The 15,320-nt window shown below is 46.4% G+C and overlaps 1 protein-coding gene across 2 annotated transcripts in view; it reads left to right on the top strand.

Moving 5' to 3' along the window:
* Positions 1-15,320, top strand: part of SLC5A9 (solute carrier family 5 member 9) — a 702,002-nt gene that overhangs the window by 271,038 nt on the left and 415,644 nt on the right. The window lies entirely within an intron of this gene.

Below are 15,320 nucleotides of genomic sequence, written 5' to 3'. Positions count from 1 at the left end.
ACTCCATCAATGTGCAGATGGTATGCAACGCCAACAAGATCATCACACATTGCTGTGCCCGATATCCAGGATCAACTATGACTCTTTGGTCCTGCGGAACTCCACGCTACCCACGCTATATGGAGCGACATACTGGACGACGTGCCTGGCTGCTTGGTGAGTTGCCTGACTGGGCCATGGCAGTGCATCGGGGTTGTGAGGTGGGTGCCTGCTTACTCCACCTGGGTGGGAAGTGGGGGGGGGGATGCATACTGCACCTGGGTGGGAAGTGGGGGGAGATGCATACTGCATACTCCACCTGGGTGGGAAGTGGGCGGGGAGATGCATATTCCACCTGGGTGGAAATGTTGATGCCAGTGCACGATGTGCACCTCACCGAACACTGTGCCCCAGAGCCAGTGAAACGGCACATGACTTCCAAATCCCACAGAACACAACACATCAATGATTTCACTCCACCACTGATGCATGCATATACGATGCACGTGCAACAAGATGTGAGTGCACACCATAACCCATCCTGAGGATGCTACCCCCTCCATTATCCCATTGCACAGGACACATAGCGGGCTCAGAAATGGGGGCAATGCATCCAGGGACATGTGTGTATGGGCAGAAATTACCTGCTGCCATGTAGGACTAGTACAGTTGTCCACCATGAATGTACGAACACTTACCTTCATTCCCCTCTCATGCAGGTGATGGTGGCTATCCCTTGAAGCCGTGGCTCATGACCCCTGTCGAAACCCACAGAACAGGCACGAGGAGGACTAAAATCGTTCCCATACCCGTACACGTGTGGTGATTGAGCAGCCCTTTGGCCTGTTGAGGGCACGATAACGTTGCCTCAGCTGGTCGGGTGGGGCACTTATCTACAGCCATGAGGAGGTGGCCAAGATCACCATGGCATGTGTAATGCTGCACAATGTGTGCATCCGTCGGAACGTACCCCTGCCCCCTGACATGGAACTGCTACCACCTGATGGTGATGAAGGGGAGGAGGGGGAAGAAGTGGCAGGACAGCATCACGGTGCCAATGCACAGGAGGGACGTGCCGTGCAGCAATCATTGATTGGACAATATTTCTGAAACACAAGTCAGCAGAGGGTGTGAGGATGTCAGGACATCTGGCACTTGGTGTGGGGATACATGTACACTATGCACTGTGAAACATTGAATGACACATGCTCAATGATGAATGTCCACTCTGCTGTTTTTTTGATGAACAACCGGTGTATTGAATTAAAAGGTTCAAAAATGAAAAACAAACCCTCCACCACCATCCCTCCTCCCCCTCCCCCACAACTCCCAAACACACTCTCACCCCCTCACCCTCCCCCCACAACTCCCAAACACACCCTCCTCCCCTCTCCCTCCCCCCACAACTCCAAAACACACCCTCACCCCCTCCCCCTCCCCCCACAACTCCCAAACACAGTCGCACCCCCGTCCCCCTCCCACCACAACAACCCCACACTAGTCCCATAAGGACTACATAGGCCACATGTGTATGTCAGCATTGTCAATGTGCGCTCCCAGAGCCAGGGGGATCCATATCCTAGCGGCGCAATGTACGTTGGGAGCGACGGAGCGGGCTGGTCTGGCTGGAGGAGCATTAAGAAGGTGTGTGCTCCTGCTGGGGCTGTCGTGCAGGAGGTGCAGCCTCCAGGGCATCTGCTATCCGGCAAAGGACGTTGCAGAGCCGGTTTGTGCTCGTTGTGATGACCTCGCCCAGTGCCCGCAGTTCATTCCGCCACTCCTCCCTGGCCTGCTGATTGTCTTGCAGGAAGTCATTTATGAGGCCTGTGAGCTGCTGAGCCCACTCTGCATCAATGGCTGATGTGGTTGATGTGGTTGGCCCGCTGGGAATCGGGCTCACATGTCTTTCTGGTGCTTCACTGAGGGAACTGGTCACAGGACTGGCATGTTCCAGTGTTGCTCCTTGCCCTGTAAACGCAGGTGTTTCACTGTCACCAGAGTCACTATAAGAGACCTGGGGGTTTGTTTGGCCATCAGGTGTGTCGACAATCTCACAAGTGTCCTCCTCAGTTGCTCCGCATATGGATGAGGAGCTGTCGGGAACACCGAGGGGGCACGTGGCTGCAATCTCCCCAGCCACACTGGACTCCTCAGAGTGCGGCGTAGGGCAGGTGTCTGCTGCCAGTGCTGGGTGTGGTAGGGGTGAGAGTGGGGGTTGTGCACCCTCCACAGGCCTTGCTGGAACCGGTGGTGTGGCTTGAGGTGTTTTCCTGCTCGCAGGTAGACGACAGGCCCTGACTTGGCCCAAGGAGGTGCTGGGCTGGTTGCTTGCCTGGTCTACTGTCATGTTCGCTGCCTGTGGGGGTGGAAGAGAGGGACGGCATGAGTGATGATTTGAGAGTCAGCATTTGGACATGCCTTCGATATCACAATCAGATTCTAGTGGGTTGTCAGCATTTGGGTGCTGAATGGCACATTGATCTATGCTTGGATGGTAAATGCATGCATATGTCTGTGTCACTCATGTTGGCCGGGTACTGTGCTGGCTCACATGCACACTGTTTACATCAACTGCCCTGTGTGCCTCACGGAATTGGCCTCTTCGTGTGGTATGTGCCATATAGGTTACAGCCTTGCACCTGGCACTAGCCTGGGTCTCACTTGTTTCGGCATGATTTAAAGGGTGTGGGGGTTTTGGCCAACCATGACGTGACACCTTGCCCAACCCTTAGCAGTGACTTTCATAACAAATGCATTGGCAGTATTGACTTTGGACACTCACCTCCATCGACGGATGACGTTGCCCCGCACTCCATGTCTCCAACCCCTTAAATGGCTTCTGGGCCTATCATGGCCGCACACGTCTCCTCCCACGGCATCAATTTCATGGGGGAAGCTGGCCCTCCTCCTGTCTCCATGGCCTGGCTTCTGTTGGCCGAGAGGATGCTCCGCACCCTCAGCCGCAGGTCATCCCACTGTTTTTGGCAGTCCTTGGTGGTGCCGGGGGTGTTGCCCATGGCACTCACCTTCTGTGCTACCATGGCCAGATCTCTTTTTTTTTAAATTACTGTCACCCTCCGCATGTCACCGCTGAAAATGGTGTCTGAATGCTCGTGGAGAGTATCCACCATCATCTGGAGCTCATCCAGGCTGATGAACTCCTTCCTGAGGTGGGCAGCTCCCTTTTTTGGCATTCCTCCTTGATGATGGGATGTATCCATAGTGTTCAAAGTTGCCAGAGGTCCTGTCTGGTGAGGATGGCAATGGATTGTGTTTTTAAAGATGGCCGCCGTGCTCCTTCCAGTTCCTGTGCGATGACGCTATTTCCGGTTCCGCTATTTAACAGTGAACGTAAATAGCGGTGACTGTATTTAACGGTCACCGCTATTTACGGTCACCGCTAATGCCACTTTACTCAATGGTGGTAGTGTTATGTACGGTGCGCTTCATGCCGGTAAGGTCTTTTTTGGGCCCTTTTGCGGCATGGCGCTAGGTACCTTACCGGCATGGCGCAAAGCTTGTGCCCGCAAAGTCGTAATTGGCCGCTTTTAGCAGTCTATTGCCAGCTCGGACACGCTATTTGCACCATGCCGGTAATGACCGGTACTTACCTCCAAACTCGGAATGGGGCTCAATGTATTGGTAAGTGGCTTGTTCAGAGGAGGTGTCAGTCCCACATTCTTGCTTGTTTTTATATTTCCTTAAGTACACTGCTTCTTTGACTGCCTAATCTGCTGCATCATCGCCAAGAGAAATGGGGTCTGTATTTTGGGTATGAGCGGTGCTACTAATGTTAAGCAGTACAAAGCATAAATCAATCTCTCTAACAAGGATGCACCGGCATATCATCTGACCTCCAAAATCCCATCCTTTTCCATCTGGACGACATTGAATGTACAGTGGCGGTCACATATATGGAAGTCAGAATCTATGGTCACGTGGGATGCCTCTAATGCTTCAATTAATGCAATCACTTCTGCTGCCTGGGATAAATAGTGTGTTGGGAACATCTTTTGAACTACAACCTCATAGACCCCATATACAAGGTGCACTGCTGCTGCACCTGTGTATCGTTGGCAAATCTCCTGATTAATGGTCGATGACCCATCAACAAAGAGCACCTCCCCTTCCTCAAGTGTTTTGTCTTCCCTTGCTAACATCAATCAACTTCAAGGACTTTATATGTAATATAATCAGGCACTTTCTCACATTCATTGACAGGTGTTGCAATAAATGTGGCAGGGTTCCCTTAGCAGCACCTCACAATGTGAATATATGAGCTTGACAGATTTCTTCATAAGTAAAGGCACTTTGTGTGGTTAAAGTGGATTTAGATCACTCAAGAATTACAAACACTGCCTTCTCTACATAAAATGTCACTGAGCACCCCATAGTGATTGTTGCGATTTTTCAATAGCAAAGGCCGCAGCGACCAGTGACTGTTCACAAGGAAATTAACTCTGCATCACTGAATCTAAAATACCACTGTAGTTGCCAAGGGTTTGTGGTGTCCCAGAGATGTTTGCTGAACCAACACTGCAGTCATGAACTGTCCATTAGAATGTGAGAACAAATGCAATTATTTGATGTAATCAGGGGTTTCCAATACTGGTGCATAATCTATGGATTCTGTGAGCTCCTGGAAATATGTTAACATTTCTCCTGTCCATGTGAGTGTCCCTTTGCTTTTCTGTGTCTCTTTGAGTCCCAGAAGTAGAGTGTTTGTGTCACTAGAATAGTCAAAAATCCATGCACTACAATACTTACACAAACTCAAAATCTGTTTGATTTACTTCACTATGGTTGGCTCTAGTGTGATCTGTACTGCAGCTTCTCTTCCTGGTGTTACCCTCTTCCCTGAATATGATATTATTTTTCCCAAATAAACAAACTCTTCCTGATAATATTGCATTTTTATTTATCTACTCTGTATCATTTGCCCACAAGTAGTGTTTACAATGTAATTGAATCTGCTCTACATAGGTCTTCTGTTGTGCTGCACACTAGGAGGTCATCTACATACTGAATGATCATACTTAGTACATTAATATTGCCGAAATCCATATAGAGTACTATATAGAAAATTCTGGGGGACTCGAAGTATACCCAAGGAAGACTGGTGTGTTGGAACGTTTACCCATGATACATACAGGCAGTGAGATATTGGGAATCAGAGTGCAATGGAATGGAACATTTTCCAAATCAATGATAGTGAAATCTGTGGCCTCAGTTGGCATATTGCAAAGAATTGTGGCGAAGTATGGTGCTACTGGGAACTTTGCTTCAACGGTATTGTTTGAAGGGTGTAAATCCTATGCCATCCTCCAACTTGACCCTTCACGTTTTTGACAGGATATGTTGCTGTGTTGCCTTGGAATTCTGAGCGTAATATAATGCCCTGCTGCCATAAATCCACAATTGTCTCATGTATTCCCTCATCTGCTTCTCTTGAATAATGGATACTGGGTAACATTGCTCCCTGCTTCGACATGATATGTACTGCTCCTATGCTAATCAAGAGCCCTACATCTTGGGTAGTCATCTGTCCATGAAGTACTGGGAACCCTTACAAAATGCTCCTGTAAATATGCAGGCATGGACTTGGCAATGAGTATGTGACACAGTACATTCCTATGCAGAATCATTATTTGACACGGGATATAAACCCCCAGTATCATTTCACCATTGTTATCAGCATCCTCCGACAGTTGCCCATCTGACACCCCACTCAGTGGTTGAGCAAGTTCAATACACAAAACTGTATGCCACTCATCTCCATCCTCTCCAGTCTCTATGAACACTTTTGTGTGGTCAGTAATCCGCAACCCCTCCAAATCTGGTGTAATTATGGTACCTAGCGCATGGTCCTGGGGTACGGGTTGCCTAAACAAATAATTCTGATGAAACCCTCCATGCTTTGTTTCTTATAGCTGGAACTCAACTCAACAACACAGTTGTTCCACACATAAACAAATCTGAGTCCACAGTTATCCCCTTTTCAATGTGCAATGCTTGTGTGATTGCCACATATCTAGCATAACAAATGCCTGGTGTGGAACACACTACCCCACTTATATTAATGACATTGTCATATTTAGATTGCTTAGCAGATCCCTGCCTAACAAGTTCACCAGTGTTGCAGTTGCAAACAGTAGCAGAGCTAACACCACTTGATTACCTACCATTATGGGTAAGTCTTCTGTATATGGAACGAAATGTATTGCCCCAGAGAACACATGCATGTCCATTACCTTTCCTGATAAGGGGAAGCACCCTTCCTTTATACATAATTTTGTTGCACCTGTGTCAAACATGAAAACAAATGATACCTACCAAGGGTTCCTCTTCCCGGTTGGCAGTGACTGATAGGACTAAGCATGTCAGGGCTCTCTGTGGGCTGTCCTAATCTGGACATGTGTTCATGCATGGGAATATGAAGGGGTATCCACCTACCACACTCACCTCTACCACTGTGCCATGCGGCAGGCCATTTTTGTCCCATAATTGTGGTGATGTGTCTATTGCTGTGCATACACTAGCAGATATTGGGTGCTGGAGGTTGCATCTGTTGTGGTGCTGGCCCCTGATATTGATAATAGGGCTGCTGTCCCTGCTGGGTCACCTGTTATGGTACCATACGATACAGGGCACTTGGAGGCATAATCCATACAACTTTATGTGTATCATGGGCCACTGGTCTGCTGGGATATGCGCAGGAATCATACACATACGCTTGCCTACTCTGACATTTTTGTGCAAAATGGCCCAGTCTCCACATGACCAACATGGTCTTGGTCCACCAGATCTCAGCCCCATCCATCCAAATCCTTCTCCTCTATCTCCTTGCTCGTGTTGAAATCCCCCTCTCACTTGGTAACCTTCTGTTTACTCCAGTGCCACGGTCAGTTCTACAGGTGGACCCTTAATCACTGCTCCTTCTTTGCTCAACTCTGCTAATTTCTTCTGTACTAACTTCGCTTCAGCCTTCTGCGTATTGTCCACCACTTCCTTTTCTTTCTTCTGCTGGCACCTGCCATGATGTACTATAATTGCCCAAATCTCTACCCATCCCTTAGCCTCTAGCCCTACTTTCTGTACCTCTTTTGGAAGGCCTTTCTTTAACATATGGTATACTACTGCTATAGTCTTATCCCATGGTTTCCCTGTCTCAGCCCTCCACATCTCCTGAATCTGTAGTATATTTTGGTCCAGATCTTGATCTTCTTTCATATTGATTGCATGTATGTCCGGTGTGTTGGTACATGCTGCCTTCAAGGCAGCCCGCATTTTAGGCTGACAATTGTTAAAATATGCTCCATTTGTTCCCCTGTGTAACCCACCATTTTCCAAATATCATTTGCTTGGTCTCCTAGCAATGCAGCTAAGAAGCTGTTCATGTCTCCAACCTCTGGTTCAATACTTGTGGGTGGTTTTTCAAGTGCATACTTCCATTTGCCAGCTCCTGCTGTGAGTGATTGCAGTCCCTTCATTAAATTGTTTGCAGTCATCTGTGACCAGGGCACATACTGTTCTCTGACAGGAGCTTTATGTAACAATGGAAACTGTGTTCACACCTGCTTAGCCAGTGACTTTCTTCCCTCATGCTTCTCCTTCACAACCATCATGCGGCCGGGTCGAACTCTCAGTCTTGGTCCTCCACAACCTCTCTACTCTATGTCACCCTGGACGGCATTTCTTCTCCCTGTTCCTCTTCTGTTCCCATTCCTCCTCCTCTGCTACTCCTGCATCGGCATCTGACCTGATTGACTTGTAGTTTAAACTGCCTGCCCATGGTAGTCCCTCTTGATACTTCTCATTGTTTCATCCATCATCCTTTGTTCCAACATGTATATCCCTAAATGCGGTATTATCAATTCTAAAGAAAATATAACCAGCTCTCCGGTCATCAGTGATCATTGGTGCTCTTCACCCTTGTTCCCATTCTAGATTTACTTGCACAAGCTCTGCCTCTGTCCTTTGCAACGCTATTTCTAAGTCTATCTGTGCCCTATTCTCTATCTCCATAACTAATGGATTGTGTTGCATTTGCTGCTGGGGGCTGTGTGACAATTTCATAAGGTGCGGAAGCTCTCTGTCGCATGGGCTGCATGGGGCACATACCCGGGATTAGTATAACCTGCTGCTGTTTGTATGGGATAACACCCCTGTGGGGATGGCAGGCTGTTGGGATTGTAGGTGTGTCACAGAACATGGGGGTTAACAAGGTGGGGGTGGTACACAGGGCACTTGTATTATAATTTCTCCCTTTTTAGGGTCCACGGGATATCTTCCAAATCCTCCACCAAAGTTCGAGAATGCCTTTCCAGGTATTCTCCTTCCTTTAAATTGCATAGCTAAATAAGTATACAGTTGGCCCAGAGCATCGATATAATGTGCTCCTTCTTTGGGCCAAGGCTTGTACATCTCTCATCTTGTATCAGCAACCCACTCCCTATGGTACTTCATAATTTTCTCCCAATATAACGCGAGTGCTGTACACATGTATTCAAGTGGGTTGAAGGAACTCATAGTTACCTCTAATACTAGACTTGTAATAATCTTATGCTTCCTGCACATCAATCTACCCCTCCCTTCCAACTCTGCCCACACTCCCTGTTCCTCCTGCCCATTCCCTTGGCACCTTGCAGCACACACGTATTACACTCCACCTCTCTTCACACAACTCAACAACCACCACTTCACACTACAACAATTCAAAAAACACCTTAAACCACAAATAAATAAAACACAATTAAATACACAATGGTGTAGACCCTTCCTCAGTCTCATCTTCAAGATGAGGGAATGTACCTCCTTACGCCCACTTATGCTGGGCAAAGGGTTCCCAGGCCCATCATACAATGGGCCAACACAACAAAATCACACGTATTCATACAACGGTTTAGACCATACTTCAATCCCCTTGCCCACACATATATTTAACTTGAAGCACTTCCTTTCTTCCGCAATTAATGAGATCCCGTTTCCCCTCTCTTTTCTTTATCTTACTCTATATTATCATTACGTCACCTTTCCTCTTCACTAAGGAGGTCCTTCACCAGATATAAGCAAGGACTTAGGTTTCATTTGACCCAACAGTAGGCGAGCAAAAGTGGATGCTTGGAGCAGAGGCACTGTAAGAGATTGTGCACTGGGCCAGAAGATGTGCTTGACCGGAGCGGCAGTGCATTGCAGTGAAGTAGGAACACGCAGGAGGTACTGCATGGTGGTTCAGAACTTGACTTGGGAAAGAAAGCCAGGTCTAGGGAAATCAAAGAGGGGGGAAGACTGTGTAGATGTGACAAGAAGTAAATGGAAAATGCAGATTAAAAGATGAGTTCAAGGGTAAAGGGGAATTGCCAAAATGGAGATGAAACCCTTGGTCTGAATGGGGCTTGTTTAGGTATGAGGTTACCTATGGGCACAGGTAAAACTGTGTTATCAGTATAAGGTAAGTAGGGAGCTTAGTGATAGAAATGAATACAGAGATACAGTGGAGTGAATGTTTCTTTATTATAGTATATGTGTTTTTACTATACCATAGGATTCTCACTGTGCAGGAACTATTGAATATTAACAAACTGGAGAGAATTCGCATGTCTCCCTGGCCAGAGGCTGTGTACTTAAATTCCACAATGATTCCACTGCAGGGACATGAGGAGGCTGATGAAGAACTATAGGGGAGAATAGTTGGAGAAAGGAGTGAGGAAAGAGGGAAGGGCCTATATGCTCTTATTCCATGTAATTTCACCGACACCCATTTTTAAGACGGGTGTTTTGCTGCTGGGGTTTTTATAAAAAACGTCATCAAAGGTGTGTTTTATTATTTTTGGAGGGTTCCCCCACAAAGCCCCCCTTCATTTTGCTATTTTTTTACTTCCCTTTCCCCAACCCTTTATTTGCCCTTTCCCACCCCCATCCCCACCCCCAAAAAATGTGGATGGAGATTTTCGTAAAAACACTCATAAAAACGGGTGTCGGCGAAAGGATGCCATACCTATGCTCCCTGGTGGCTGTGGAACTTGAAGAGTTGGGCTGCATGTTCTACGAGCAACCTAGCGTGATGTGTGAGCCACTGCCTGTGTGCTTGGTACAGCCCAGGCACCCACTGGGCCTGAGGACATGTCGGCCCACCTGGGTGCCAGGCCAGGTGGCTCCACAAGATCTCGACTCCGGCTGCTTGTGTGGTGCAGCACAGGAACAGAAGAGCAGCATGCAGTGCAGCACAGCCCACCATGTGGCCAGGCTGGGTGGGCTGGAAGATACTGACAATACAGGCTGTGTAGGGATGGTGTTCCGAAAAAGATCAGGGCTGGCCAGCCTAGTGGCACTGCTGGCAAGCTGAGCAGAGTGGTTCTGTACAGGTGGTATGGCCTTGGTACATGGCACACTGCTCCAATGCAGGCCCAGTAGACATCCTCTAAACCTGGACCATGTGCATGGAGCAGCCCGGGTTGAAGATGACAATAACTGGTGAGGAGCAGTCAGCTCCTCCTGTGGACAGACTAGGTGGGCGTAAAGATCTACAAAACCCTGCCTGCCCAGGCTGTATGCTCACAGCTACCCACACTGGCGAGGGAGCTTGTGAGGTACACCTCAGAGCCAATAGGGTGGGCAGTGAAGCTAGGACATAACTGGAGACTGGAGGTATGTGGTGTTCCAGGTCACTATGTCCGTTGTGGCCGGGGGTGGGGAGGGTGAAGGAGTGTGTCAGGATCATCAGCCCGGAATGACGCAGCCCTAGCTAACAAATAATCCCTACAATTTCACCTGCACCACCACAAGCCCCATAAGTTAATAGCTGCACCACCACAGAGAAAGACTGTGCCTCTTTCCATAGGGGTTTGAAGAACTATAGCCTGGTGCAGAAACCTATGGCAGAGCTTGCAGGGCAGACCATCATGGCAAGAATCCATGGACATTTCAATGGGACAAAGGTACTGTGTTTGTACAAGGGCAGTGATTCAAGTGGGGCCCCTAAGGGCACTGGGCAATTTCAGCAACTAGTTAAACGAAAAGGTGCCAGCATTAGTTTAGAGAGAAGGGTGTTTGAACTCTTAACAAAAGTGCTAAACTGTGAATTGTTGCAGGCCAATGGTAAATGTGTGTTGGTGGGTCTTCTCAAGGGCCACCATAACCCCACTAAATAAATGGATGTTCCAGAGTGAGGATGGTATAGAACAGTATATTTTGGCTTGTGTTGTTTGTGATATAATAAGCTGGTAGGGCTAAACACCCATTCTTCCCTATCTACTGTGCCTTATTCTTATTATATAATCCAGGATAGCCCGTTTTCTGCTGAATTGTCTTGCAAGTTGCTAAGCACCCCTTTCTGTACAGCTCGTCCGGAGTGTGGCACCATTGTAGTTACTCCCTGGGAAAGAATGCACACATGCCGCCAGGGCAAGAAAAAACAGGGCTACACTGGAGGCATTATTGAGATTCAATCACAAGATCTCATGTTTACCAGCAAGCCTAGCGTTTTGTATTCAACACAAATTGAATGAGAGCAGCAGAGCCAACCCGTGAGGTGTGAACTGGCCTCGTATTTGAAGATATACATGGCCATCACAAGATGGGGAAGATAAGGATACATGGATAGGGTATGGGCAGGGTGCTGGGGTACAGACAGAGCTTGTAAGGGATCAGAGGTCCAGGTTTCAGGGTTCACAATTGTGTTTGTAATTTCTAGTATTTGTTAATTATTTGTGCTTGTGCATGCTGTAACAAATGTGTGTATTTAGCAGCATTATCAACCAATCAGTGCCAAGCTTACCAAATTTAACATTGGCTTGGTGCTCAGATAAATAAACATTTTCTTTTATTTGAGTGTTATCCAAAGTACATTTTGAGAGCAAATGGTCAGTATTCTGGCCAATCACATCTACAAAATGTGCATTATTATATTGTGCTATATTGTAAACTGGTTCCTTCTAAAGGTGTACATTGTTCATTCCTAATAATCACTTCCAGCATATATTTGAGAAAGGTGTACTTGTCTTTTTGAGTAAAGTATATTATCAAAGCCTATGATGTGATACGATATTTTATTTGTTTCGAGTTCGTACACAAGTGATCAGAGCGCGACGAGGCAAGGGAGGGGAACAAGGGAAGACCAAACAACGATCTTACTAGGCCCAGTGACATTGAGAACGTGCAAGTGCAGGGTAGAAGGAAGGGGGAAAGTTTAAGGGAGAGGGGAGAAATGGAAAGTGCTGAGCAAGGGCTACAACAATACAAAAAAGGTAGTGCACCCAGCAATGTAGCAAGTGCAGTTTTTGAGCACAGACTGGGGGTGTCTGGTAAGTGCAGGTAAGAGGACTGTAGGGTAACAGATACAACCCCAAGTGTAAGGGTTGCCAGGGGCAGTGCGCGTGAGTGGCTGGTGGGCATGGACCAGTGCCCGAATTAGAGGGTAATCCAGGTGCACTATGCCGAAGCAGACAGATCAGCAATTACAGACACTCGGGCCAGTATAACTGCGGTAGAAAGAAAGTTTCATTCAACCTGAGGAAGTTATTAAGACTCCCAAAAGGCTTACCAAGTTAGCAGGAGGTCCTATCTACATGTGCCCAGTACAATGAGATCACTGTAAATATACCTGTAAGTGTGAATTCATAAGTTCCAGGAAGGGTACTGTTGGGCAATGATTTGAAGGCTATAGGTGTAGTCACCAGCATACCTAACCTACCTTCTAGGAAGAGAAGGGAGTTGACAGGGAAAGCCAGTGAGGCAACATGAAGAGGTCTTTCATCTGAGACCAAGGGGAAACCTAGAGTCTCTAAAGTAGAGAAGGGCCCCAAGCCCAAAACCTCCACTAGGAAAAAGGTTCCTGTTGAAAACCTAGAGGTCCCCCATGTGTCCTAACCACCAGCTGAGGCTGAGCTATGCCAAAGGAATCCCCTGAAAAACCCTCTTCTGATGAGTCAGAGTAGGAGGAGATGCAACCCTGTCTAGAAGATATGGATCCAAGAGACCATCCAGAGCTGCAGACTTTGCTTGCAGAAGGTGGACCCTCAAGGACAGACTTCAGTAGGGGAGATTGTCTAGAGCAATTGTTTACATTATTTTCTGATAGAAGGTTCCCATTCCAAAACGAAGAGTTTGGTACGCCCCATTTGTACTCTCTCAAAAATACCCCCGTGAGAAAAGGAAAGGTTAAAATAGCACACATGAGTATTAGTAACTGTTGTGTCGGGAGGATAGCTCAAAGGCAACATGCTCACCTTGGAAGCAAGAAGACAGGGAGCAACACAGGTTCGATCCCCGGGTTTGTGCTTACAAAATTCTGGGCATTAAGTGCATTTTAAATAATCAATTATAAATAAATAACTAATTTGTATGACATCACAGAGCATTTTGTGAAACTAAGAAAAGGCAGATATATATATATTTAACAGATGTATCTGTGATAAAGCTTAACTCATTAAGTGCATAGTGGTTACTGGGATTGGTGCTCATTTCATTTTCCACATCAAAAAAGGATCCTGTCTAACTAATTGGATGTAATACTCAACCATTGGTAATCCAACTAGATTATTTAGTCTAAAATATCTGTTTTATTTTATTGAAAATTCATAAAATTTATAATTTAACATGTGTAAAAAGCAGAGTAGATAACAGGTAGTCCAAGAACCTTTTACATAGTTCCTTCTCACTGCCTCATCATTCTCCAACACACCACATAACCTACCTACAACCCCCCAGATCCATCCATATCTCAACACACTATTCAGTGTAAAACAAGCAATCTGTACAAAGCTTGCAATGTATGTGATCTATACACATGACAGGTGCCTAATCTTGGCTGGCACTGTAATATCTAGTGTTCATTTGACACTGATCAAAATATGCCATAGGTTATTTACTGACAACATATAAGGCTGACAACTTGTACTAAGGTCAGGAACATATTTGACTGGTTTCCACAGTTGGTGATCTTGCCAACTGGAGTTTTGGCTTGTAGGGTGAATGATATTGAAAGAACCAGCCTTCTTCAGGGCAACTGCTTACTTGGTAGATGAGTGGCAATAAATGTTAACATATCTAACAGTGTGTAATTCCTTGGGAAACAATGTATTATATTGTAGCACATTCACCATCAGCGTCTCTGCAGGAACAACTGTGAAGCAACATGGCCACCAATCTTCATATTTAATTCCACATGACAAGACAAGAAATTGGGCCTCACTACGAGTTTGGAGGCAGCCATGCCCTTAATAAAGGCTGCCTCGAAACTGGGGTCCAGGTCTGTGGTCCCTGAATGGGGAAATACCGGGCCATTCCAACATTGGAGGGCACAGTATTTTCCTATTCAGGAAACCTGGACCAGGACCATCCCCATTCCCTGGGAAAGGGGAGCATGCTAACAATGGGCCCGTTAATGACTGGCCCGTTGTTAGCATGCTGGTCCCCTCATGGGACCCGCAAAGGACGTCTGGTCTGACCAGACGTCCAGAGCGGGACCTGCGAGGGGACCTCGTAATAAGGCGGTACGGGGTTAAAGGCGCAGGCACGTTTACTGGCTCCGTTAACCCCTTACCGCCTCACTTGTAATGAGGCCCATTGTCTTACACAGACAGTTGAAGGTATTGCAATTCACGAACACCAAGTGTTAGAAGACACACAAACTAATTAATCTCTTAGTGACACACCGTTATCGAGCATTGTAGCCATAAACTGATCACAGTGGATGGCAATGTTGTATGACACGCACCTGTTCCGTCAGAATTTCATGGTCATTGTTCCCATGTATAGCGTGATAGTGTGGGCGTAAAATGAAAGCTTATACATTCATGAAGCTTACATACTGACTCTAAAAGCCAGCCTCAGGATAAAACGGCTGTGCACCCCTGGATTTGGAAACATTGCAGAATATTAGAAAAGGAGGGTTGAGTCTCAGGCTAAGGGTCCCTATGTATTGGGCTGTGATTATGCCCAGTCCCAAAAGCAATGACATCAGTAGAACATTATTTATAGTAGGTCATGGTGCTTATGTACATTGTTATTATTAATCCTGTATATGTTTAACTCTTTAATAGATTTTTTGAATTGTTTGTGTAGATCATATTCTGCTGCTGACAGGTACTTGTGAAGACTGTATACCTATGAAATGGATAAACTGTTGGATAGTCAAAGATCTAATGTGCAGTTCTATATCTATAATTCAATTGCCAGTTGAGTCTACCTATTGTGCTGATCTCTGCAAAATAGGCTTTCTATTTGTCTAGGCATCCTCATTTTGAACAAGTATATGTTATCCTTCTCCAACCTCGACCCTTTTTTATTTTAATTGTGCTCATGTATTTTAATAGGAGGCTCTCTCCAAGCCCCTCTTCACT

This window comes from Ambystoma mexicanum, chromosome 1q, assembly GCF_040938575.1.
Source record: "Ambystoma mexicanum isolate Mex_15411 chromosome 1q, UKY_AmexF1_1, whole genome shotgun sequence".
Classification (NCBI taxonomy): Eukaryota; Metazoa; Chordata; class Amphibia; order Caudata; family Ambystomatidae; genus Ambystoma; species Ambystoma mexicanum.
The sequence above is the reverse complement of the archived record's forward strand: the minus strand, read 5'-3'. Positions and strand labels throughout refer to the sequence as shown.